The sequence below is a fragment of the Styela clava genome, chromosome 10 (assembly GCF_964204865.1).
Source record: "Styela clava chromosome 10, kaStyClav1.hap1.2, whole genome shotgun sequence".
Classification (NCBI taxonomy): Eukaryota; Metazoa; Chordata; class Ascidiacea; order Stolidobranchia; family Styelidae; genus Styela; species Styela clava.
Window position 1 is genome coordinate 1824058 of NC_135259.1, and position 24172 is coordinate 1848229.

The following is a 24172-nucleotide window of genomic DNA, read 5'->3' on the forward strand; positions in this document are numbered from 1 at the left end:
TCCAGTGGGCACCTTAATTGTCGGACTAAAATCAGTACCTCTCAGATTTTAATATGTAGGGTGTTCGAAGGGAATCCTTAAAATGCTTAAACGATTGATGAACTCAGGGCTGTAATTGCAGAAATAAAATAGGGAAATACCCAAACAAGAGTTTCTGACAATGTTGCGAAATGAATGCAATGTCGAGAGAGCATCTGGAAGATATTCTAGGAACAACATAATTTTTGTCCAAAACGTCCAGGATTGTCCAACACCTTTGGGTACAAACATACGCATACAGAAGTTCAAGTGTAGACAAAATTAAATAATTTTTTCCATTTTCGTAGAAGTAATTGAGAAATTGATGGTTCCGTTTTTTGGGTACCACGCTGTATAATACTGTTTTTAATATAAATCAGTTAAATAAGCTGCTTAGGTCACTGTATTCGATGGTTTGAATTTGCGCAACACAAAAGATAAACCGACAATAAACAATGTCAGACACAACATGATATCATATAACACAACAGGCTAGATCTCTGCCGTTTGCATTGAAAGGGAAAAAGACGTTGGGGGTCACAATATCTCCTTTTAGGCTATTTCCTTAAGAATATTGCTGACATTATTTCTCCAATCATTGCTCATTTATTTAATACATCTTTAGAAATCAGCATTTTCCCATATGCTCTCATGTTGGCCCGTGTCATCCCATGCACTCTTTACTTCTGTACTATTTCGCCACAGTTGTCATTAATGTTTTTGTTATACTTGTACGATAGACTCAAAACAAGTAAGTGCTCGGTGAATTTTGATTCCTACTTTGTTGATTTTGTTATTATATGTCATTTAGGAACAATTAAGACACAACAATTTGACGCGAAACACCTGGATTTTGTTCATGGAACACCTGTTGAAAATCACTGTCCTACCCCACCCTGATGTAAATCTCGGTTTCCCAAGTCTCTCGTTTATTAATTTTATTCTATTGTAGTATGTGCGGGTCCGAATGTCAGCGGATAGCCTACAATCCACACGGCAGTGCTAAAATCTGTGTGTGCAAATGTGATGTCGCCGAAAAAGGATTCTCTTAGAGATGTGTAAAACCGCTACTTTTGCGTAACTGTTACTAATTGCTCATTTTAAATTTTTACCTATTCCTATAACTTTTACTTCGGCTTCGCCAACTTGATATTAGTTTGTGTGTTTTTCTAAGATGCGCATCCGATATTACTTGGTCAGACTTGAACTATCATAACGAAATGAATTTGCTGTATGCATTTATGCCTTTGTCAGCTTAATTCCACAAACGAAATGAACATTTTTGCTGCTTTTCCTGCAGAACAAAAGATCAGTGCGATGTGCTTTGTATATATGTTTCGTTTATGTCAGAGGTGGCCAACACGCTTTTGACTTAAATCTTCAAGATAGTGTCACACGGACTAAAGTGTCCGTGTTTATATTGTGTGTATATATATATTTTCATGTTTATTAACAGTTATGTTGACCCTTGTTTGATGCTGTTCTGTCGGATCTGGACTTCGACCACTCACAACACTTGAGAGAAAAACTGTGTCTTTCGATCTTTTTCTCCGGCCGTCGGACTGGAGGTCGGTTGCGTTTTGTTGTGTCCTCTGTTTGTGCTGTGTTAAGTTTATATTGGAATTGCCGTACAATAAACAACCAATCCGGAATCCTTGAGTCTTCTGATTCATCTACAACCACAGTAGCAACATCTTTTTAAACTGTGACAATAGCTCGCGATCGACTGATCGGTAGTTAGGTCGTACACAAAAACGAATGAGTACTGAATACGCAAACACGCACTCATACATAAATTTCTACCGCTTCCAAGCTTCTCCTTTTTCTTAATGAAATCGCCCTAAATATCTATTTTTAATTTTTTATGTTCAAATTATTCGATTATGTAATTGCACCCGGCGTAAACGTCTCATCATTTATTCAAACCATACAATTCAGATCCAAATCCTGGCTAATTTTTAGTCGTAAGTGTTAAAAATTCCTCAAAAAACTTGCAAAGTGTCCATGTATCTAAACAACTAAAAAAATAAATATTCTCAAACGATAAATGTTACATTACTTGACTGCTCAAACTCCAAGTCCAATTCTTCGCTCGGCTGGAATTTGAAAAAATTGGACATTCTGATGGCACTGGTACACTGCGAATAAATTGATCACACCACTGTTGGAGTCAAGCTTTCGCATACCACAGATGTTATTGTGAGATGCGCATGATATTCGTCACGTTTATTTCTGCGTTTTGGCAGCGCCGCATTTACATTTGTCAGGTAATAATATGCTCTATCGGGCTTGCCCAGACAAAAATTCTGTATGTATATCGTATTTTGGGCATGTACAGCGGGTTTACTCTATTCTTCTTGTTTCAAAACACACAACAGGTGCTGAATGAAACAGGTTTAAGGGAATTTTGGGGTGTGTGTTATAAATTTCACTCAACATTAAACGTGATCGACTACTCGAGACGTGGCGATCAACCGTTCGATCAGGATCGACGTATTGGCCAGGCCTAATTTATGTATTCTGCTGGATAACTCCAACCAACGCTGATCCGAGAGCGCCCCTTTGCAACTCTTCTAAATTTCTGCGAACAAAAATCTTTCAATGGTGAATTGTCTGGAAGACCATTGAAAATATATATATATATATATAAATTTACTAATATAATACTCATTTTATACGATCACAAAACGGTCACTGCGCACTGCGGTATGTTAGTCGTTGCTGCGCAGTTGAAGAAAAATTTTACCCAAAATCGTACGGGATCGACCTCGCCAAACGGGACCATCGTGGTTTTGGTCGCACGTAAAAAATTCAAATCCATGACCATAGAGAACAGAAGTACGCTGGAATACCAACGAAAATTATATCAAACTGGCTGTTTGTACCCGTAAATAGCAATGCAATAATAATATTATTTTGTTTATATGAGAACATATCCTCTATTTGGACAGAGATTTAGGGAAGGCAAACACGTAGGCCTAGTTCTTTTTCGGCGGTTGTCGGTTTTGTAGGCCTAATAATGGATAATTGCCTTAAAATAGCTCACTAAATTTTCTCTTCTTCTGTAATTAAACCTCAAAACGAGATTCTGGTATTTCAGAGGTCGCTTCGTTGATGAACGTTATTGTTTCCCAGGGCATCGATTTGTTTATCACGTATTGATCATCAATTTCAACTTCAATAAGTTAAAATTGAAATTTCGGTGACCGCATTTCTACGATAGACTAATTTTAGTGCTTCTTTTCGGGGCATTCTTCGAACTGGCGTTTGCAAACTGTTTCAAACTTCCCAAATCAATATTTTGTTCCTAAATATTCAAGCAGAGACCGGAAATTCCAGTAATATTCCCTAGCTTTCTCCTAATCGTTTTTTTTATTACGGTTCTTCAATTGAACCATGCATGACCAAGCTTTCAGCAATTTTTTTTACAAGAGGACTAAATACCCGCTTGATTTAAACCACAATACGTTCTTAAAAAAGATTTTTAATAGTAGTGGAACAATTGACAATTTTTTTTTAAATAGTATGGGCTATTAAATAAATTGATTCATACTGACGTTTCAAGACAAAGTCATCTTTAGGTCATTGGATAGGAAAACACCAAGATATTTAGTAGACAAAACCCATGACGACTAACATTAGCATATGCAGCGCGTCAACGCAAAGAATGTATTCTCGAGAATTCGTTGCGTTGGCGCAGTGCGGTAAAATTATGCGTTAACGCAACAACGTACGTTTACTTGAACAATTAAAGAATAACGCAGTGGTGTGAACAGATGTGAATGGGTCCTTAGGGCATGGCCAGACATGCCCGCTCCTGGCTACGCCTATCAATGGATACGTTCGATAGGGCTATAGTTGTACGGTACATAAATACTGTATAGTTATCTCCTGATCGAGAGCGGCAAGAAGATAACTCGGGTGTTACACCACGTGTCCAACACCCGTTGGTTGAGGCGGTGGGGAGAGCTTCGGGACCAGGGGAAGACAGTTTCCTGTCATTCCCTGTTCGGTTGCTCTAACCACTTTCTCTCCACGTCTGTCTCTCTCGCTCAGTTTCAGATTTCGTGGGTTTTGAAAGCTCGATTGAATCTTCTGCCGCTGCGATCCGTTCGTAGACGGTTTACGGCATATGCGGGACCACGGATGACTTGTAGTAAGTGTGGATACGCAAATGAGACTCTTCCTCATGTACTGAATCACTGTCGTCCGGTCATGAATATCATCAAGGAGCGGCATGATTCGGTGCAAAACGAGATCTTGGATCACCTACCTCCAGCCAGGTTTTCTAGGTGCGATGTCCACGTAGTTTGTCGAGAGCACGCCGCTAGAACAGCTGAGATGCTGCGGCCCGATTTGATTTTCGAGGAAATTGGAACGAATCGGGTCGTAGTACTCGATGTGGCGTGCCCGTTCGACAACGGTGAGGACGCTATCGATGACGCGGCCCGTCGGAAGCACTCAAAGTATGAAGAGTTATGTCGATCCATTGCTCTTGCCTCTGGCAAAATCGTGGAGTTCCATGCATTTGTGGTTGGTTCTTTCGGCAGTTATTCTGTTGGAAACCAGACTGCTCTTCGTGCTTTGGGTGTGACCAGAGGTGGTGCTGCGGCGGTCTCCCGTAACTGCGTTAGAAACGTCATTCGAGGATCCCATCGCGTCTGGAGGGCCTGGCGCGGACTTCCTGACAGTGTCGGCTAATCTTAGTGCACCCTCTTTTCTGACACTTTTTCATTATCTTCTTCCCTTTGTTTTGTATTTGTGAGATTGCGAGCTTGCGTGTGTGTTTCGTTGTCCCATTAACCCTTTTGATTCCCACTAGTAGTTTCTCGAGGTAGTTTGAGCCCTTGAGCCATTTACTCGGATTATCTTGTTTGTATTGCACCTTTTCCCCACCACTTGCCTCCACAAACTCACGCTCGGCGATGGGTTTTGTCCAACCTAGATGCCATATATATTAGTGTATACCGCTTGCCTTAGTTATCCCAATTTTAATTTGCAGTTATTGCGCACTTTTCCACGGTTTATTGGTTCGTTCGTTTCCTTCTTTTTTATATCTGATAATTTTTCAAACTTTTCCATATTATTGATTCAGAATTTCACCCCGGTTGATAGAAAAAGGCGAACGGTAATTATAATTCAGTTAGATTTTTCATGTTTAGAACCCATCGCCGAGTTTGCCAGCCCATCGCCACTACTTTATATTTGTTATTTTTGCTTACAATTTTCTTTCCTATATTCTTTGAGGGGGGTTGGCTCAGTTAGATAAGCCGTACTCATTCTTTATATTGACTTGTTATTCTTTACATGTCAATTTAATTTTTGTTAAGGCTAAATTCTTATTTGTATTTATTTATAAATACCGTTTTTGCCCCCCTGCGCAGGGGAGGCCAGGGTTACTGGCAAATGTACATGTTATTGAATAAAAGTGCATAAAAAGAGTAAGTTACTCGTGCTTTTTTATGTCTTTGTTTATATTCCGCTACTATATTCAACAATCGTGACATTGTAGGAGAATATGCTCATTTGTTTGCAGCAGAGCCATTATATAATGGATATGGTTTGCAGAAGTCGTCTAGCGCCGCCAGTGCTTACAGACTGTGCACATGGTCTGGTCATAGACATTATGACATCACAGGCAGACGAGTTAGCACGTGGCTCTGAGAGCTCGTCTTGGAGGTTGACATATTTGGTTCCTAGACCTTGGTTTAAATTTCAGGTAAGCGATACAGACAACACGATCAGACGGTTATGTCGGCATGTCACCTTACAGGCCTGTATGCATTCATCTGTTACATTCATCGGTAATGATTAAGGTGTGGTAACGTCTTTATTTTAGTGTAACTGTTATGATTTTTTATTTTACGATATTTATCATGTTTTAAACTTTTTAAAAGTTTTGCTCGCTCTCTAGAATTCTTCATTTTTAGTTTGTAGCTACTATGAAGTTTTCAAAATAAACCATGATGAGACGATGATGGTAGCTTACTGGGAATGACAAATCTTTATGGATACATTTTTTTCTGAGTCTCATGGCAGCATGGAGCCTGTGAAGCAGTTAACTTCTGAAGTTATTATTGTCAGTAGTAATTTTTTGTTCAAATCCAAATTGCTCATTTTAATCTCAAATTTTGTTTTCAGCTTCTGCATCACATCATTCTGTCATAGTTCAGTAGTCGCACAATAATCCAGTGCTCATGAAGTGAAATCTAAACTTTACAGCTATGGATAGGTAATTTATTTAATTTATCTATTCTTAGTGTGTTCATGATCTGGCGCAGCACCGCGGTAGGTTATGCCTGAATTTCCATAAAAAAAAAATTCAGAACCATATCTGTCTTGTGTTAAACGAATAACTACAGAACTAATCCTTTGTACCTGTTATACCTGTATAGCTAGTACAGTAGTATGATAAACAAAAGTAAGCTTAGTATTCAATGTGTGACTGGAGGTGTTTCAAAGGTTTTTGACATTGATAATGAGTTGAAATAACTGGCTTTGACATACAGTTATGCTTGGACTGTTGGAAGGCAGTTTTATTGGTTTCAGAAGTTGACATTGTTTTGAGATAATAGGCCAACTCAAGGCATTTATCAAATGAAATAAATTATTCATTTTCTAAGGCACAATCGAAGCCATCTAATATTGGAAAAACCTAAAATCAGAAAATGAAGAAAACTTCAACACATACTGCTGTACTGGTATTGCAGACTGCAGTCTTCCTAAATTGTATATTTGGTACTTGCAAACGACGTTGCAAAATCTCATTTCTCTGTATAGAAATAATTTTGTGATTTAGTTGAGTTGCATTCAGTGGTCAAACAATTATCATAAAAAATTAAAATATATTCACCTTTTCTGTATTGTTTAACTTGAGTTAGTTATAGTAATGTTAAATTTCTTTTGTAATTTTCCTGTTTACTGGCTGCGTGGCTGCTACATGTCAGTCAATGTGGATTCACATTCAGGAGAAATTATTTTGTGATCATGCTTTATTGCTGGTTGCTGCCATAGTGGTTGTATACCTATCAGTGTCACTAACAGGTTATCACTAACTTAGGCTGTGACCATTGCTGCTGTATGCACTGGATTCTGTTTTTTATTCGTCTGGATATTTTTTCCAACCTGCTCACATTCTGCAAGATTTTTTGTATGTTCCTTTTCATCTGTTGGTTTCTAACCAAAGGTATACATTGCACAGGTATCATATGTGTCGTCGGGTGTCATGAAGAGTTGTTCTTTATATTGGGCAATGAAACCACAACTGCAGCGAAGTATGAAAGTAAAATAGAAGAACTTTCAATCAAAAGCCCGCTAGATTATATCAATTTTATGCGGATAAAGCAAGGTAAAATTGTGTGTGGTTTCGTAGTTTTATACAATCAAAAGTTATCATTTTTGTATTAATAAGGAGTATAATATGCATATAATATTCTCCCTGTAGCTTTTGTATTTTGGTATAATAGTCATTTTCCTTATTTAATCATAGCCTATTGAAATTAGTTTCAGCAATGGAGTTGTAATGTAACTTCTGAAAGTGAACCACTTGAGCACCAGTGAGGCTCTGTATCTGGTTAAGAATCAGTTTTTACAGTTATGGTGCTATTATCGGTATATTCACAACGTCATGTACCTGATATTAGTTTATCATGCGAAATTATATCTACTTAAACCTGAAACCTAACCCCAAATCCATAAACTGTATCCATAAGAAAAATGTTTCAACTTACCCAATATTTGTCAGCCTCAGGGGCATCCCTGCCATAATAGCCGACATGCCGTGGTTACTGCAAAATTTGACCCGCCATTGATTTTCAATTTGCTGTTGTGGTAACAGCATCTTGCCATTGGTTTGTGGCAGCTATGTCATGGTTTGGAAATCCTGCCATGGTTTTGCAGCAGCTTCAGACGCCACAAAATACTTGAAATTATCTATCTATCTAAAACTGCACTTGCGGGTTAATGCAGTGGTTCCCAACCTTTTTCGTTAAATTCCTCCCTTTGTATATTTTGAAACTGTTCATTCCTTTTTATGCATAAAAGGTACTTTGTTTATTTAATCGTTAATGGGTCCTTATACGTTGTTATATGCAAGTCGCACTCCCACTTTTGTACAGTCCAAGTAGTTTATAATGTGTCCATAAATAAGTATTATAGTTATAATACAGCAAATACGAAGCAAAACTTCTCCCGAAGTGGGACAAAATTCCATCCTGAGGAGGAAACGTAGGTTTAATGGAAAGTACTTCCATCGTACCATCATGCAGTGATATGATTCTAAGTGATGTTTAAAACTTTCTATAAACATAGGCCGGAGAGAACTAACCAACAGGTCAGGTGCTGAGACCTGTTAGTCAGTGATGTGTCTACCAATCCATATGTCCTATCTGCTGTACTTCACTTTAATACAAGTAAAAACTTGTTGGTCGATTTTCAGTTCTATAGTGTATTTATATTGTTCGTTTTCATTTATATAGTAATTTTCATAATTTTTTTCCTAATATTTATAGTTAGCAACAAGAAAAAACTTCGGAAAGGAGAAATTACTAAAATAGCATACAAAGAGGAAATGAGTGTGGTAAAGTTTACGTTCTGTGTTTTTCTATTTTATCATGAGACGATGATGGTAGCTTACTGGGAATGACAAGTTCATATGGATACAAAGTCTTTCTGAGTCTCCAGGTAATCAAAAACTGTTTGTATCCAAGTTTCAACAATAACTTGAAATGCTGACTATTTTGATTGACGAGTCAAAAGCTTTAGTTACTCTTTAAGAGTTTCTATATTCGTTTTTATTAAATGTCTGTCATTAACAGGTGATGCTGTCTTGGTTGCAATCAACATCAATGGGGTATTGAGAGCACACACGTGGATGAAAAGAAATCTCATCAATCAATCAATTTTATTTTGATCACCCTGAAAGAAACAAAATCACAACAAACGGACAAACAAAATGCACAGGACCTGAAGGAAGGGCATAACTTGATAAAACCATCCACCAATAATAGTCAAAAGAACACAATAATATAAAGATACGATGTAAAATTGGGCAATACCTATTAAGTCAATTTTAAAATGTATTAGGCATTCAACTTCCCATTCGCAAAAATGTACCGGTAATGCTTGAGGGATTGCTAATTGCATTCTTGTGTCGCTGTTTTTGAGAATGATATATAAAATGCTAACCTCCAGTCAAATGCTATGCTGTAAAGTGTAACTGAAAAAATACAATCAAAAGGACATTTCTAGAACTGATAGGAAAGAGTGCATGGCTATGGTATGTGTATCACAACAGTGCTTCTCCTACAAAAATATGGAATAAAAAACACTCGTTGACCTATAATGGGGATGCTGTAGTTCAATTTCATTGCAAAAATAACAGTGACAAAAAATTGTTACTGAAAAAATTGTCACTAAAAAAACAAGCTTGGTAAATAGATTGAATGTTTCATAACAGTCTATGGACAATCATGGATTGGGGTCATGGTCGGGTTCTTTTGTAGTTTTCCATTAGTTCAATTTGAAATCATTGTAATCGTTCCAATGTTTCCAACATTAATATCGAATTTCAACAGGTGCAGTGGTCTCGTCTTTTCTGCGCTCTGTTCCATCATCCACGCAGATGACCGTATATGGTTGTATCGGTATCACCCAGTCATATACCGAAAACTGCATTATGTATTGTTTTATTATTTATTTGTTATTGTATAATTATTATGTTTTCTGGTTTAACGAAAAAAATAAATTCTCTCTCTCCACAACTAGATTCATAAAAGGATCGAAACCTCTCAAAACACCCGTAACAGATCGTTCACCTTTTAACTTTAAATCCAATCTTTTATCCATAAACTTCTTTAATTCCGGTGATGGGCTTTAATCATGCTGATATCACGCGATACAAATCCAACAGTAAAACCAAAACACACAGCGCGTAGTATTCTTAGTCAAACAGCCACTAACCAAGTTGTCTTCGACGGCTAACCAGATTTGGTTTCCCACAGCTTCCCTTCCAAAGTAAAAATGTATGATTACCTCTTTTTGAATATTGTTTGTGTTTGTTTTTTACTGGTTGAATAAAATAAACTTGACTATTTCACAGCCACCAACATGTCAATCCCGCACCGCATCATTCAGTAAAAAAAAGCTCTTATGGTTCAAGAATTGGGAAATTGCAATCGTCAAGCTTTTGAGTAGAAATGAACCTCTCTCAGAACTAGTTTTTACAAGTGTATCTGTTTTATGCTTTTTTTTTCATTCTGTATAACTTTGTTTGACCTTGACTGTTGCCTCTTTGGCCTGGCCATAAAACAACATTAGAACTGTTTGTTTTTATTTTTCAACTTTCAAAGTTCTTCTCAATCTATCACCTGTCTGTTTAATTTTATAGGTTTCTTTAGCAGAAAAGTTGGTAGGGTCTACTCAAATCTGTAACGGTAATTCTCAAACTTTCATGATCTGTTGTCCCCTTCCGAAGACTCGACAGTCCATGACCTCCCCTTCTTTTTTTCTATAAAGGAAACTAATTTCGTCTAAAACGTTCCCATTGGTAGTTTTATTCGACACATTTAATAATAAAAGCCAGCGAGTATTGCTTGCGATAAATAAAACTAGTTCCATTCGATAGTGAACGCTGGAGATGTATCGGCTAAAAATAGACTGATTTATTCAGTCCTGTGATTTCGTCTTGCATGGATATTGGCAACTTAAATCATATTTACCGTCGGCGTGTAATCATGTACGCAGCATTTACCGCCTCGTTCGACTCTTAATGAATGCATTCCCTTCAATTGAGTGAAGATGTATGTGTATTTCTTTATTCCACTAAAGTTTTCTAGTGTAGTACCGAAAATCCTAGCGTCTGCGCACAACGAAATAGTCTAGGCCCCTGTTTGAGACTCGGTAGCTTGCAAAAAGTATTGCCGTTTCTGCCGAAAAGAACTTCGATTTTCATCCAATTGTTTAGTTACAAAAAGCTATATTCTCGAACAGAGGCTGGAAACACGTCATTGATCGCTTGGCACAGAAAAGCACTACATCAGGGGTCGGCAACCATTTGTCGCTCGCGGGCCAAAATCAAGGTTGCAAGCCATTGGCGGGCCGCACATATTTTTAGAAAGTTGAAAAACCGAACGGATGGTACTTTTTATAATAAAAATCAAGCAGTGATACATCTCTCGAACAAAATATAGATTTATTTTCTCATTGCATCTCATAAAATTTGATTCGAATATTTACAGCGCCATTGAACCCTTTGTACTTAGCATCAACTTTTCTGCGTTTTGTTGCCATTCGCTTAATTATATTCAAATTATATGCTCATTAAACGAGTAATTGTGAAATATATAGTTGTTAGGTTATAATATAGTAGGGTGGGGGAGAACGGACATGCGGGGTAATACGGACACCTTTTTCCGATTTGATATCACAGCGACACCATGAGAGCTTCGGTCGCGGTCTTATGGCATTATGGGTTGCAAACCTATTGTGTGTATTCATCCACCACGAGAGGCTGACATTGTACGCTTTGAACAAATAACATGTTGAGACTTACTTGTCACTAGAGACTAAATGATGCTAATATCACAATATTTTATTACATATATTTTACACTTATTGTAAGTACTTCATCAAAAGCCGTTTTGGAGTTTCTGAGAGTTATTTTGAAAACCCTAACTCTAACACACTTATTATATATATTATATATATCTAATTGGCTGTACATGCATATGACTTGGCAGTATTTGTACATCACCAAAATGGCTGTATTTGGATATTAATTGGCGGTATATGGATATGACCTTGGCTATATATGGATATTTATTTGGCGCTATATGTATATTTTTGGCTGTATATGTATATCACGTTACCAACCCCACTCGGATTATTCGAAAATTTTCCGAAAAAAGAAACGAATACTTTGATATATGTTATATATATTCAAAACTTCGATTCGTTTTGGACAACTTTGCCTCGAATTATTTTAGCATCTGAAAAAAAAAAAAAAAAACGTTACTAAAGGTAGTCCGCGAAGTAAAACTCTGAGTGAAAGTGGGCCGCGGTATAGAAAAGGTTGAAAAGCACTGTAACTAGCTAGTAGTGGCAGATGATGCTGTTTTCTTTATGGTATCTCCAAGTAGAAGTTGCACTCGAAAACTGAAGGTTTTTCCACATGAATGACATTTAATAACGGAATCGGGTTTAATAAAATACTTCCATATGTCCAAATTACGCTGCTTGTATATATCTTACAGAAAAGCGACCATGAAACAAACTATCTCGATCATTGAATAAATTTCGAGCGATACCAGTGCTTCGGTACTATTGGGACGTAACAAGCTTAAGAAAGCAGTTCTGGTGCACTGGAGACTGAAAACTCAATAGATCAAGATTTAAATATGTAGCGAGAATGGCGAAAAACTGTACGGAATCTTTCGTGAAATCTCAACTAATGCAAAAATGTGAGATTTAAGAAAACACGACCTCCACGTTTTAAAATAAGAAATATTAAGTCTCAAGTCAAGCCTTTTGACGATTCTTTTCATGCCGGCGTCTCGAGTCACTTCGAAAACAGTGACTACAGTGCATGAAATACCCTGCCGAGCCGAAAATCTTCTTGCCGATAATGGTCTCGCTACTGACAGACTCATAACGTTTATCATGATGCGCCAACTCATTCCTTATTCGACGTGACATAAAATTGTCTGTGCATTCGTTGCCCAATTTTGAATAAAAATTGTGTGTTTCTACTTTTGCTAGGTGTCGTTTTTCATATTTTAAACCCATATGGCTGCACTAAAAAACCTCAATCTCGTGTGCTGTTGACGCACTTCTGCATTGTGCGATTTGAAGTTTGTTGTAACCTTTTGGACATAGCAAGTGTCCTGTTGGGAATGCAGGGGAGAGAATGTATCAAAAAATTTGGGGACATCAGGCCATCACACCCACATTGCATATCAGTTAATACATAGATTATAAGTAGCCTGCATCCTCAATCAAAATTGAAGAGTGAAAATGTCGCATAAAAATAACGGTACTCCCATAGTGTTTGTACCAGGTTAGGATTAGGTCATATTTTTATTCCGATTTTCCTTATATTAGTTCTGTTACAAGTTCGTGGACTGTCTGTGTTAGCCAAGTGAATATACGCCCATAGGTTTCAGTCCCTTTACAGAACTTGATGTAAAGTAGGTGAACAGAATTAGTTACCTCCATATTGGTACACAAACTTCTGGAGTACCAAAATAACCATACCCACCATCATCTAGTTTCATAGATCTCTGTTCGATCTTCACAGTACTTGTTTCTGATTTTTTAACAGGTAAAGCAGAAATATCAGATTCTTCCTTGGACTTTGCAAAAAGTACAAACTGCATCTCCGGATAGATCATTTTCTATAACTTTATGCAAAGTTAGCCGTCTAGGTAAAATTGCCCGAGCTCACCAAAGTTTATCTGAATTAACTTAATTTAAGCGAAGAAGATGCAAAACTGCATTAGCGAATAGCGCCTGCATTCTCTGTTTTTTTTTATTTGCAGCAAAACCTGAGTCTCATCTTATACGCAAACCTAATAGCAATAAAATTGGTGCCATTGCAGCTGGAATGAGTAAAAATTCGAGATATTGATCCCGTTCCTGGTTAAAGACAAAAACAAGGATTTAATACCTTCAAGTAAAACAAAATGACGCCACTAAACAATAGGTTGAAACGAAAAATTAAACGCGAATATTGTTGCTTGAAACGGGACAAACTGCAAAATTAATCTGCATCACTCACATATTTTTTTGTTATTTTCATGCAAATTTTCATTGGAAACTTCCGAATTCGTTACTTTCTTCTCTTAAAGAAATTTCATGACATGCTCAACTTTTACCTTTCGTATCGCGTAAAAATAGAATTATTTAATGCATGCGAGTGAACGGTAGTCCACCATGACCGCTTGTCATATTATATTAAAAGTAATTGAATTGGATTATCTGCTAAGCATACGTCAACTACCTGCTGTTCTGAAAAACAGCTCTATCTGATCGAAATAGTTGTTATAGCAAAAATCTGACAATGACATCGATATTTTGGATATTATATAAATAAATGCAGTTGCAATTAAGCGATCGTCATGTCCATTTGAACAATGCTTCGTTCACTTGGGTCAATAAAAATGAAATGTTTTACCTGCGAGGTTATTTTAGCAGTAAAAGTGTAAACTTGAATGGTTTCTATTCTAGTGTTACTTCGTATTTATTGAAATTTATGTTGCGAAGGAGGGGGAGGGGGAAGACGATGACCCTTAGTTTCAGCCTTTTTTATGTTATATGGGACTCTCAAATGGGTATATTTAAAAGGTGAGCATGTTAATATACTTTATTTTATTTGTCGTAATTGATTGGGTGATAGAATAAGCAAACAACACAACACTTGTATCTGTTGATACATATGATGCAGGCTACTCATGAATATATAACATAGTGCCAACATTCATTTTTTATTTTCCATGTATTGCTATTCCTAATCCTATGTTATATGGGACTTTCAAATGGGTATATTTAAAAGTGAGCATGGTAATATACTTCATTTTATTTGTGTTAGATACATGATTAGATGAACTTAAAGTATTTTGAACATAGGAAAATGGTAAGTTAGTAAAAACTATTAGGTGCGTATTTGATGGAATCTGAAGTAAACCGATGGAATATGTTCACCATTACATCCCCTTATTTTAGCCAACTATTTTGGGGCATGTCTACGCTAAATAGCAAAACAAAGACAACACCCCACAATCGTGGTTTTTAAAGTGGGGTGTGTAGAAAAAGTTTGAATTCTCGTTTGAATCATACTGGAAATCTGTTGATGACAATATACTAAATATCGCAACAAACAACCTTATGCACCGTATATTTGACTTTAGTAATAGTAGGGGTCATTTAAAACTATTCTGTTATGACATCACACAGAGCCTGAGCCATGCATGTCATTTCTAAACCTTTTATCAACATGGACATATCAAGCGTTGTTTGGATTGGCACGTAAATGTACAAGCGATACTGAACAAGGGGAGTCTAAAAAGAAGATTTGCATGTATGATGAAAGCCACTTGGATTTAGGATTCACTTCCGTTCAACAAAATGGCGAAGAAAAGCTGCAATGTGTTGTTTGTAGAGAGATTTGGCCAGTCACCCAATAAGATTAAACGGCATTTAGTAACATTACATCCCCAGTTGCAACAAAAACCACGGAACTTTCTTACTTGAAAATTAAACAAACTTAATCATCAAGTATCCACTATTTCTAACTTCACCAAATTACCACCAAAGGCTGTATTTGCATTCTATTTAGTTGTATATCGTATTGCCGAGTGTAAGAAGCCCCTTGTAAGTACAATCATGGGCTCAGCATCCGTCGAAAAGTTGAAAAACATACCTATGTCTAATGACACTATATGTCGAAGAATTGGTGACATAGCAGACGAGGGTCTAGTTATGTTGGCGCCATAAATGCCCAAATAACACCCAAAAAAATGTGCTGAGAAATTTTAATGTAAAAAGATCGTAAGATAAAGAACTCGTGTGATATCTTCGCAAAACTTATTAAGTTGAACCTATCTTTGCAGGGAAAGGACAAAAACGTACTTCAAGTATATGATAAAATTACATCGTTTGTTAAAAGGTTAGCCTTGTGGGAAAAGGCTATGACCAATATGTTTAACCGCTCTGAATATTTCCTTTTTGTTTTCAGCCCCCTTAAAGAGAAGAATATGCTATTGCCTATATCAGGGTCGTCCAACCCGTGGCCCGCGGAGACATTTCGAGGTGCCCGCGCTGTATTTTTCGGAATTAAATAAAAAAAATAATTGAGTAAAAGTATTTTTCGAGTGATGTAGTATGCAAAGATGTTGTACAAACGATTTGTTTATTTTCCTGAAATGCGCTCTTCCAGCCCTTTCAAACGAGCCATGAGTGCCATTTTGAATTGAAACCAACTCGGAGATATGTATACATAAAGGTGCCATAGCCGCTTAAACAATTGGTCTCGTACTACTTTCTATCAGAATTCGTTGTTCGAGTTGCCAATGTTTTAATAAAAGAGGTTTGCAAAAATAAGCCTGTCAAAAGTGTCAAGACAGACCATTCGCGTCGTGTCGAAGAGTTTAGGAATTACCGTATATGGCGGAAACTTTAATTGCAAAAGCGGGAAGTTTTCATCGTATTCCTTGCCGCTGGACGAAAGCCCTATATACATCAGGTCTATTGCTCAGTTGGCGATCTTCGTGCGGAGAGATAATGATGATTTTGAAAATACGAAGAGCTCACAGCCATTGTCCTAATTGAGGGCACGACTGGAAGCATTGATTAGTTTGTAGCGGTGATGAAAACAATGGTTGGTAAAAACAGTTTTTCATTATCATAATAATTGTGAAAGTTAGGTGTGAGAGAAAATTTTTTTTTCATAACTTGTAGTCAGTGTAGCAAAACTAGAACATAACTGCCATGTTAAGTGGCCCGCGCAAATATCAGTAAACTACATGTGGCCATTCAGCCAAAAAGGTTGAACGACCCTGGACGAGATGAAGCTTACCTTGGCTTTGGTTATAAAAGCGTTGCGCACTCTTATCCCCTTTGCGACTTTGTATTTATGTGGAGCAAGCTATTCTACCATGATCGTAATGAAGACGAAATATCGATCTGGAGTAAATGTTGAGAGGGAGATGCGCGCGGCTCTTTCAAAATTCACACCAAGGTTTAATGACATTTGTTAAAGGAAGCAAATGCACCCTCCCCATTTAAATGCAATTTCACTGACTTTCGTTATGTTTTGTTTGTTCGTTTATATAAAACACATCGCAAAAAAGTGTTTTATTTTAAGGTATCAAGACGTTTTTCACGGGGAGTTTTTGGAGGGCGTCAAGAATACAAAGAAGTTTGAGAACCACTGGCACGTAAAGGGTGTCCATGACGTATTTTTTTTTAATTGAAAAGGAAATTTATCGATACCCTATTTTGTTTTGGCCCCTACAGATGTATTAAATGAGAAAAAAATACATAAATATTTACTGATTAAAAACAACAAACCTGGTTAGGTAATATTGAAAAGGATTTCATGCGCACCCTGTATATATAATATGGCAAAATGATTTAGTTGTAGCAAATTCCATCTTAGTGGAACACCCAATAGTTATTGAAAACCCCTGAGCTGTATTGTCGAAACCCTGGTTGAAATCATTGCAATGTAGCATTTTGTCTCGTTTTTGTAGTTTTGGTGGGAAAACGAGAAATTTTTGGTAGTTTAGGTATTTTAAATACTTATTTACAACAATCATCACGATTATATTCATCTTCCATGGGATTCGAGTTTGTGAATCAGAGGATTGTATGAACCCTATTTATAACAGGTGCGGTGAAAAGCGTATTCTCATCACGTAGCACAGTGCGCCAAACGTCCGCCAAAAATAAGATCTGGCATTTGAAAAACGTTCCTGTTTCTTCGATTAAAAACAAAACAAGAACTACATGAAAAAATGCACTGAACAATATAAATAAAATGAATAAAAATGTGATAAAGGTAACTGTCTAACTAATACCCAACATGGATTGGTAAACGGACAAGAGGTGGTGATTCGCCATATGATAGGACCACTTTATCGACTTCCCTCTCCCTCAGGATAAACATGTAGATTCCGAATTTGTTCTATACCCGACATGGATTGGTAACCGGACAAGTGGCTGTGGTACGCCACATGATTAAGCCGTCTTATGGACTCCCCCCCCCCTCCCAGGAAAATTAATTCCATACCCGACATGGACTGGTAACCGGGCCTGTGGCACGCCCTGCCATCTCATGCACTTCCCACTCCCACGAGATAAATTCAGATCTATAACAAAATAAAAATCAGTATACAAAGTTGCAGCAAAACGCAATAGGAAGAAAATGATAGCAACAAGATTGTTCCTATCAGAAAATAAACATAGTGAATTGGCAGAAATTTGAATGAAGAACTACATGAAAAATGAAATGTACTGAACTTTGAAATACAATATAAATAAAATGCCAGAAAAATCACAACAACAATATGAATAAAAAAATGTTAATAGTAGCTAGCTAATCACATACCCGACATGGAATGGTGACCGGACGAGAGGCCGTGGTTCGCCATATGGTGAAGCCGTCTTATCGGCTTTTCCCCCACTCTGGATTAATAGGTAAATCCTAGCTAAGTAATCTATACCAGACATGGACCGGTAACCAGAAAATAAATAGGCTGTGGCATGTCGTATGATGTAAGATCCTACCTAGTTCCATACCCGACATGGACTGGTAATCAGGCGAGGGCGGTTTTCCATAAGTAAGCCATCTTATGGGCTTTCCAATCCGCCAGAATAAAATCGGGTTTGTAACAAAATGCTACATGTAAATAAACTATAAAAAGATATTAGTTACAAAATAAAAACACAATATAAAAAAGCATATGATTGCCACCAGGCATATTCTTTTCGAAAAATAAACAAAGCACAAGCATGATATGAAAAATCTGAGTAAATTGGCGCTTTGTGATTTCGGTGTATGGAATTTCTCATTTGACATAATAAATCATTTAATTTTTGATTTATTGTTCCATAATGATATTGGTCTGGCACATGGCAGAAATTTATTAACCCTTTATAGTCTTTTTAAAGTCATCAATGTTGCAATGCTGTCCGGCATGTTTAGTAATGTTTTGAATTTGCAGGCTTCTAATTGCCACATCCATTTGCATTATGTCGAAAACTTGGAAATTATGTAAAGACACAATTGTTACGATACCCAATAAATTGTCGCAAGTCGGAATTATAATGTTTAACTTTTTCTCGCTTTATTCAAATAATTTTAGTTAAATGTATAGACTGTTTACCAGAATAGTTTTCTGTTGCGCAAATTATTTAGAGGCCTTCAAAATGCCTTGCCATATTAATTTAATTTTGTTCAACGTAAGTCATGGTTGCGTTGATTAATAAAAAATAAAAGCATTAGCCTACTACTCTTAAATGCCACGACAATCTGTGGACATGAAATATCTTGTAAACTGCTCGATTATAATTAATTTTGTTTTTTCGTACTCGTAAAATTAAAGCATTACTACTATTTGAAATAATGAACAATTTGATATCAACCATCCTTCAGCGTATTGCTGAAAATAAGAGGCTATGTTGAATTATTAGAAAACATTTGTCTTTTTATCACGTCTCGCATCGATCCAACCATAGTCAAATATTAAATAAGTTGGATGAAGTCGTACCTTTTGTTACAAATTATGACACCCAATAAACTGACGCAAGTCGGAAAAACGAGTTGATTTATTAGGAACAATAATTTATACTTTTTCTCACTTTTAGGCAGATAATTTTGATAATGATAGCTTAATTAAAGGATGTTTTTATATTACACAAAATATTCAAATCCGTGAACAATATCAGCATTTAATTTAATGCCTCGCCATAATAATTCAATTCCTTTTAACGTAACCCATGGTTGCGTCGACATACAAAGAAATAAAAGCACTACACTATACTTTAAAATACCACAGGAATCATTAAAAGATTGCAATCTGTGGATATGAAATGTCCGGTAAATAGCCAGGTTGTAGATAACGTAACAGTTATACAGTATGCAAATTCCTTCATACACTAAAATAACCTTTTTGGTATTTCATATTCAAAAATAATAATTTCGACTGGCTATCCCTGCATTATGCGCTAACAATGCCATCACGTGACAGTGCCAAATTTTAATTTTGCAAGGACGAAGGACAATGTGACATTTGCAGAACTCAACACTTCCAACTTAACCAACACGATGGATTCAAATCATTTGATATGAACAAAACCACAATGCTACAGACAGACTGGTCTAAAGATGGTATTGAATAGCCCTTATTGCAACACACCTGTACATGCCCAAATTGCCAAAGATGCTAGTATTTGCTGAATCAGGCAGCATCTATTCTAGATACTCTCATTTAGAGTAGAAGCCCTCCCTATCACTTGAAAGCGGCTTTAAGCATTGCATGCATTTGATAGTATCCACTGACTATAGACCACTAATTTGCTATATTTTCAGACAGAAGCCTGGATAAAATAAAATAAATCTAAGACTGAAACACCACACACTCGCATGTCACAAGCCCGGATGCCCCATCTCACTGTCCAACATTCACAGCCGAAGCAGACAATGAAGCAATCGATTCTGCCTTGTTTCATTTTTTCACCTTAGGTGACACCTCGCATAAACTCAGGACAGTTGATGAGGATCTGGATTTTAATACCATCACACTATAGCGACATTCAACACAGCCAGCTCAACTTAGATGCACTTTAAGCAGATTGATTGGATCACAGATAAGCAATTTGCAAAGCAGACAAAATATACCAGTCACTCATTCATCAATTACAATCAAAGTTTTTTCAGAACTCAAAACCTTTTGTCCTCTGATCTAAAACAATGATGGGAAGTACGATATCGCCTCTCTGTCAACGATAATATCATCATGCCCACACAAATTGAATCGTGGTACCACTCATCTTTCACAAACCGATTCTAACAAACCAAATCAAGCCAATCAAGGAACATCAGCAAGGGCAAAAAGTTCTATTTACAGGCCTAGCATGAATGCTGCTATAAAAAAACATGCATTACAAAAAAATTGTTGTCAAAAATGCAATAGCATTGCATCACAACCAACCATATAACTATTGATTTTGACCCCTTTCAACAGGTGTGTGGAGATTAATATGTAGGAGAGCATTCATATTTTTCATTATGTTGATATCTTCAGCGGCTGGATATCGATATTTCATTTCCACTGTTTATTAGGGAAGCTGACATGGTTTCCTACCTCTGACAGCAGAAGACTGTAGCTGTTCAGGGTGTCAAAGGCCCATTTTGTTTGTCTAGTTTGGGGAGGCCCACGGGCAGTTTTGAATATTATTTGAATAAAGACATGTAGTTGTATTGACTGTTTTATTATAATGGGAACTCCAGACACATAGGCCTAAATTAGTGAAAACAAGTAATCTATCACTCAGACAGTTCGCTGAGCTTTCACACACAATATGTAAGATGTTTCATGATGAACTCACTCGGAAGAAGTGAGTCATGTGTCGGAATCGCATTTTAAAAATTTGATAGAAATAAAAAAAATAATGAGGGATTGACGTCGACCTGTGGGCGGACAACAAAAAAGATACCTTGGAACTCTATGTTCCAATGTGCCACAGATATACAGAATGCGAAAACGAAGCAGTGTGCAGACCAAGCATTGCAAAAAATCTGGCCACTTGCGAACTCATTGTGACGAACAAGAACAGCGAACACCATCTAGCCAGTCTTAGGAGTCTTCTTGAAACAGAAGAGCCATATGTATAAAGTGTGCGGGAAGCACACAGGGTGGATAAATAGATGACTTTACCCATATCAAACACATAGCTAGTATTGAGATTCGGATCCATAGTCAAATAATAAAAATTTTCACTGTATATGGCCCTGTACAGAGCGGGCCTATGAAACCAGAGCTTTATATACTTTAGTTCGGATATATTGAGCAGCTATTGCAACTCTCACAAATTCTTAATAGTGGGAGACTTCAATATCATCTTCGAACCAATAAACGCTATAAGAAACTTCAACCTCCAATTACCAAAAAATTTTTTAAAACGCTTCGAACCCATAATATTTTCAACAGTTCTCGAAAGAAGTATTTTAAAACGAATCTTCACTTATCATTTCAGATCAATATCTATAATTCATATAACTTGGGTCATTCAATTTCAAAAACATCTCTAACACTGAACACCGTATCTGATCACTTGGTTTGCCCTTATCAAATTATTAATTAAACCGCCGCTCAGGGCTCACTTCAGTCGGCGCCGAACAACCAACTTAGAACTGGTACGGACCAAGGGAATCCGACTGTTTAATTAAAACAATGCAACCCAGTGTTAAAGCGATGTGATTTCTTCCCAGTGCTCTAAGTGAAGAAATTCAACCAATCGCGGGTAAACGCCGAGAGTAACTATGACTATCTTAAGGTGCTGGAGGACGCTTCATACCTCTGCAACATCAGGAGAAGATCGTCAGGAAGAACTGAACAGTCGCTAATAAGACGCAACTCAAAGTCGACAATTCGGAAAAGCCCGGTTACAATTGGCCCAAGCACCGGCCAGGACTATCAAACATTGAAGCAAACAATGGAAGAGGCCGAAATTGCTCGGACCCCAAAAAGACATAGCCAAATGCCTCGTCAGCTAATAAGTGATGCGCATGGATGGATTAACGAGATTCCCTCTGTCCCTGCGGCTATCCGGCGAAACCACATCCAAGGGAACGGGCTTGGCGGAATTAGCGGGGAAAGGAGATACAATCATGTCATTAGTGTAAGGTTTTTATGGCCAGTTATGAGACAAAAGATTACTGACTAATGATATCGCTAATGAGCTCGTCCAAAATATCCAAACAAGAGGTTTTTTTTATTGGAACAACCTGTCACCAGCGACATAATAACAGCTCTATAAAATCACTGCGAAACATTAAATCACCTGGGATTGACGAAATTAGTAAGAAATTATACCATACATAACTTTGTGAAACACTATAAAAATATAGTTCACACAATCAAAAGCTTTTATATAAAAAAAATGACGAATCAGAACTGAAAAATTACCGACCCACCACAACCCTTAATTAATATAGATGAAATGCACAAGATGCTGCAAGGGATCGATATCAGACAGGGGCGCAGCCACGGGTTACGGAGTCGCAATTCACCTAAGGCTCTCACTAACAGACACAAGTGATAAATGTGAGAAAGCTTTGTTTTATGGTGTTCACTTTTTCTGCGCCCATCATTTGTGTTCAATTCCTAATTTTGCATGGAGTGCGTCAAGAGATTTTAGGTGAAAATATTATTTTGACCCCATAGAAAAACCATTATTGCTGTTTTTTTAATAAATAAGCAGCATCGAGTATTCATACAATGACAAACTTGGTCTTTTTTAATTATGAGACGAGAATAAAACAGACATGATAGAAAATTAAATGCATAAAAAAAGTCTATCATCAGCTTCATAAATATTCTAATCCTGGGGTCAGTAATGATAATATTGTTTTCTTTAAACTGGTACCGTAATTTAGGAACTGTGATATGGAAGATCACATCAGACTCAGAAAACAAAAATCAGAATAAAATTTATTTGTGTTGTGAATTCACTCCTTATATAATAGCTGCAGTTAGCATTTTTGCTGATGTGAACTCACAGTTCTGCATGAAATATGAAAGTCAAACTTCGATGGCCGCCGCTGCGTGAGAATTAATACTTGTGTATAAAAAAGGTTCTTTATTAATACAGTTTCAGACTTCAAGAAATTTCCTAAAGGTGTATAATAGTTTTCCGATATCCGTTGAAAATGTTCGAATATAAAATCATTTTTTTTAATGGACGACATGCAGCATGTAGATGCTTGAAATTGGCAAAAATATTCACTAACGTCTGGCAAGGGAAAGCGAGCTACCCGCCGATCTGGAATTTAGTCAACAGAACTACACACAATTTTTAGTTTGTGAACACATTGCGACACCGTGGGTATAAAATATCCTGGCTGCGCCCCTGCTATCAGAGGAGATCCTACAAGCTGACTAAGCCAAGACATGGTCGCTGTTCGGATGAGATTTTTAAAATACAGATGCAATCAAATGCAGCCCACCTGACCTATACCTCAAAAATGCAGTGGCTGTAAAAGCAATGAACACAATTCATTAAACCAGAGGAAACTACATTGCAAAGCATTCTGCAAAACATGAGAGAAATGTAGCATGACGAATCACTTTGCAACAGTGTGTCAACAGAAGAATTCTGCAGTGGAGTTAGCAGCATCTGCTAACCACTCTGAACAGAGAAACAACATAACAGAGACCATAATAATCAATGCCACCACAAACGCCCATGATGGTTATCTACGCCACAAACATATTTCTACATATCCTGACAGTGGGGCCAGCATATGCCTTGCATGATTAGCCCATTTAAATACATTCGTTTCACAACAGTGTAATCTAACACTATTTAAGAAATTTGTGCAAACAGTAGAATACTTCAGACTGGCCTGTCACGGCTCGGTGGTGGGGTGGAATTC

At 37.1% G+C, this 24172-nt stretch overlaps 2 long non-coding RNA genes across 3 annotated transcripts in view; one reads left to right on the plus strand and one right to left on the minus strand.

Annotated features, from left to right (window-relative positions):
- LOC144428340 (uncharacterized) overlaps positions 1–24172 on the minus strand; it is a 283628-nt gene that overhangs the window by 231220 nt on the left and 28236 nt on the right. The gene's annotated exons all lie outside the window — the stretch shown is intronic.
- On the plus strand, positions 5671–11312 carry LOC120337867 (uncharacterized). 2 transcript variants are annotated; one of them, XR_013478242.1, is made up of 5 exons: positions 5671–5834; positions 6160–6250; positions 7220–7366; positions 8529–8700; positions 8835–11312. It is a non-coding gene; the product is annotated as an uncharacterized LOC120337867 (long non-coding RNA). The 2 variants fall into 2 exon arrangements; XR_005569022.2 differs by having other exon boundaries at positions 8529–8596.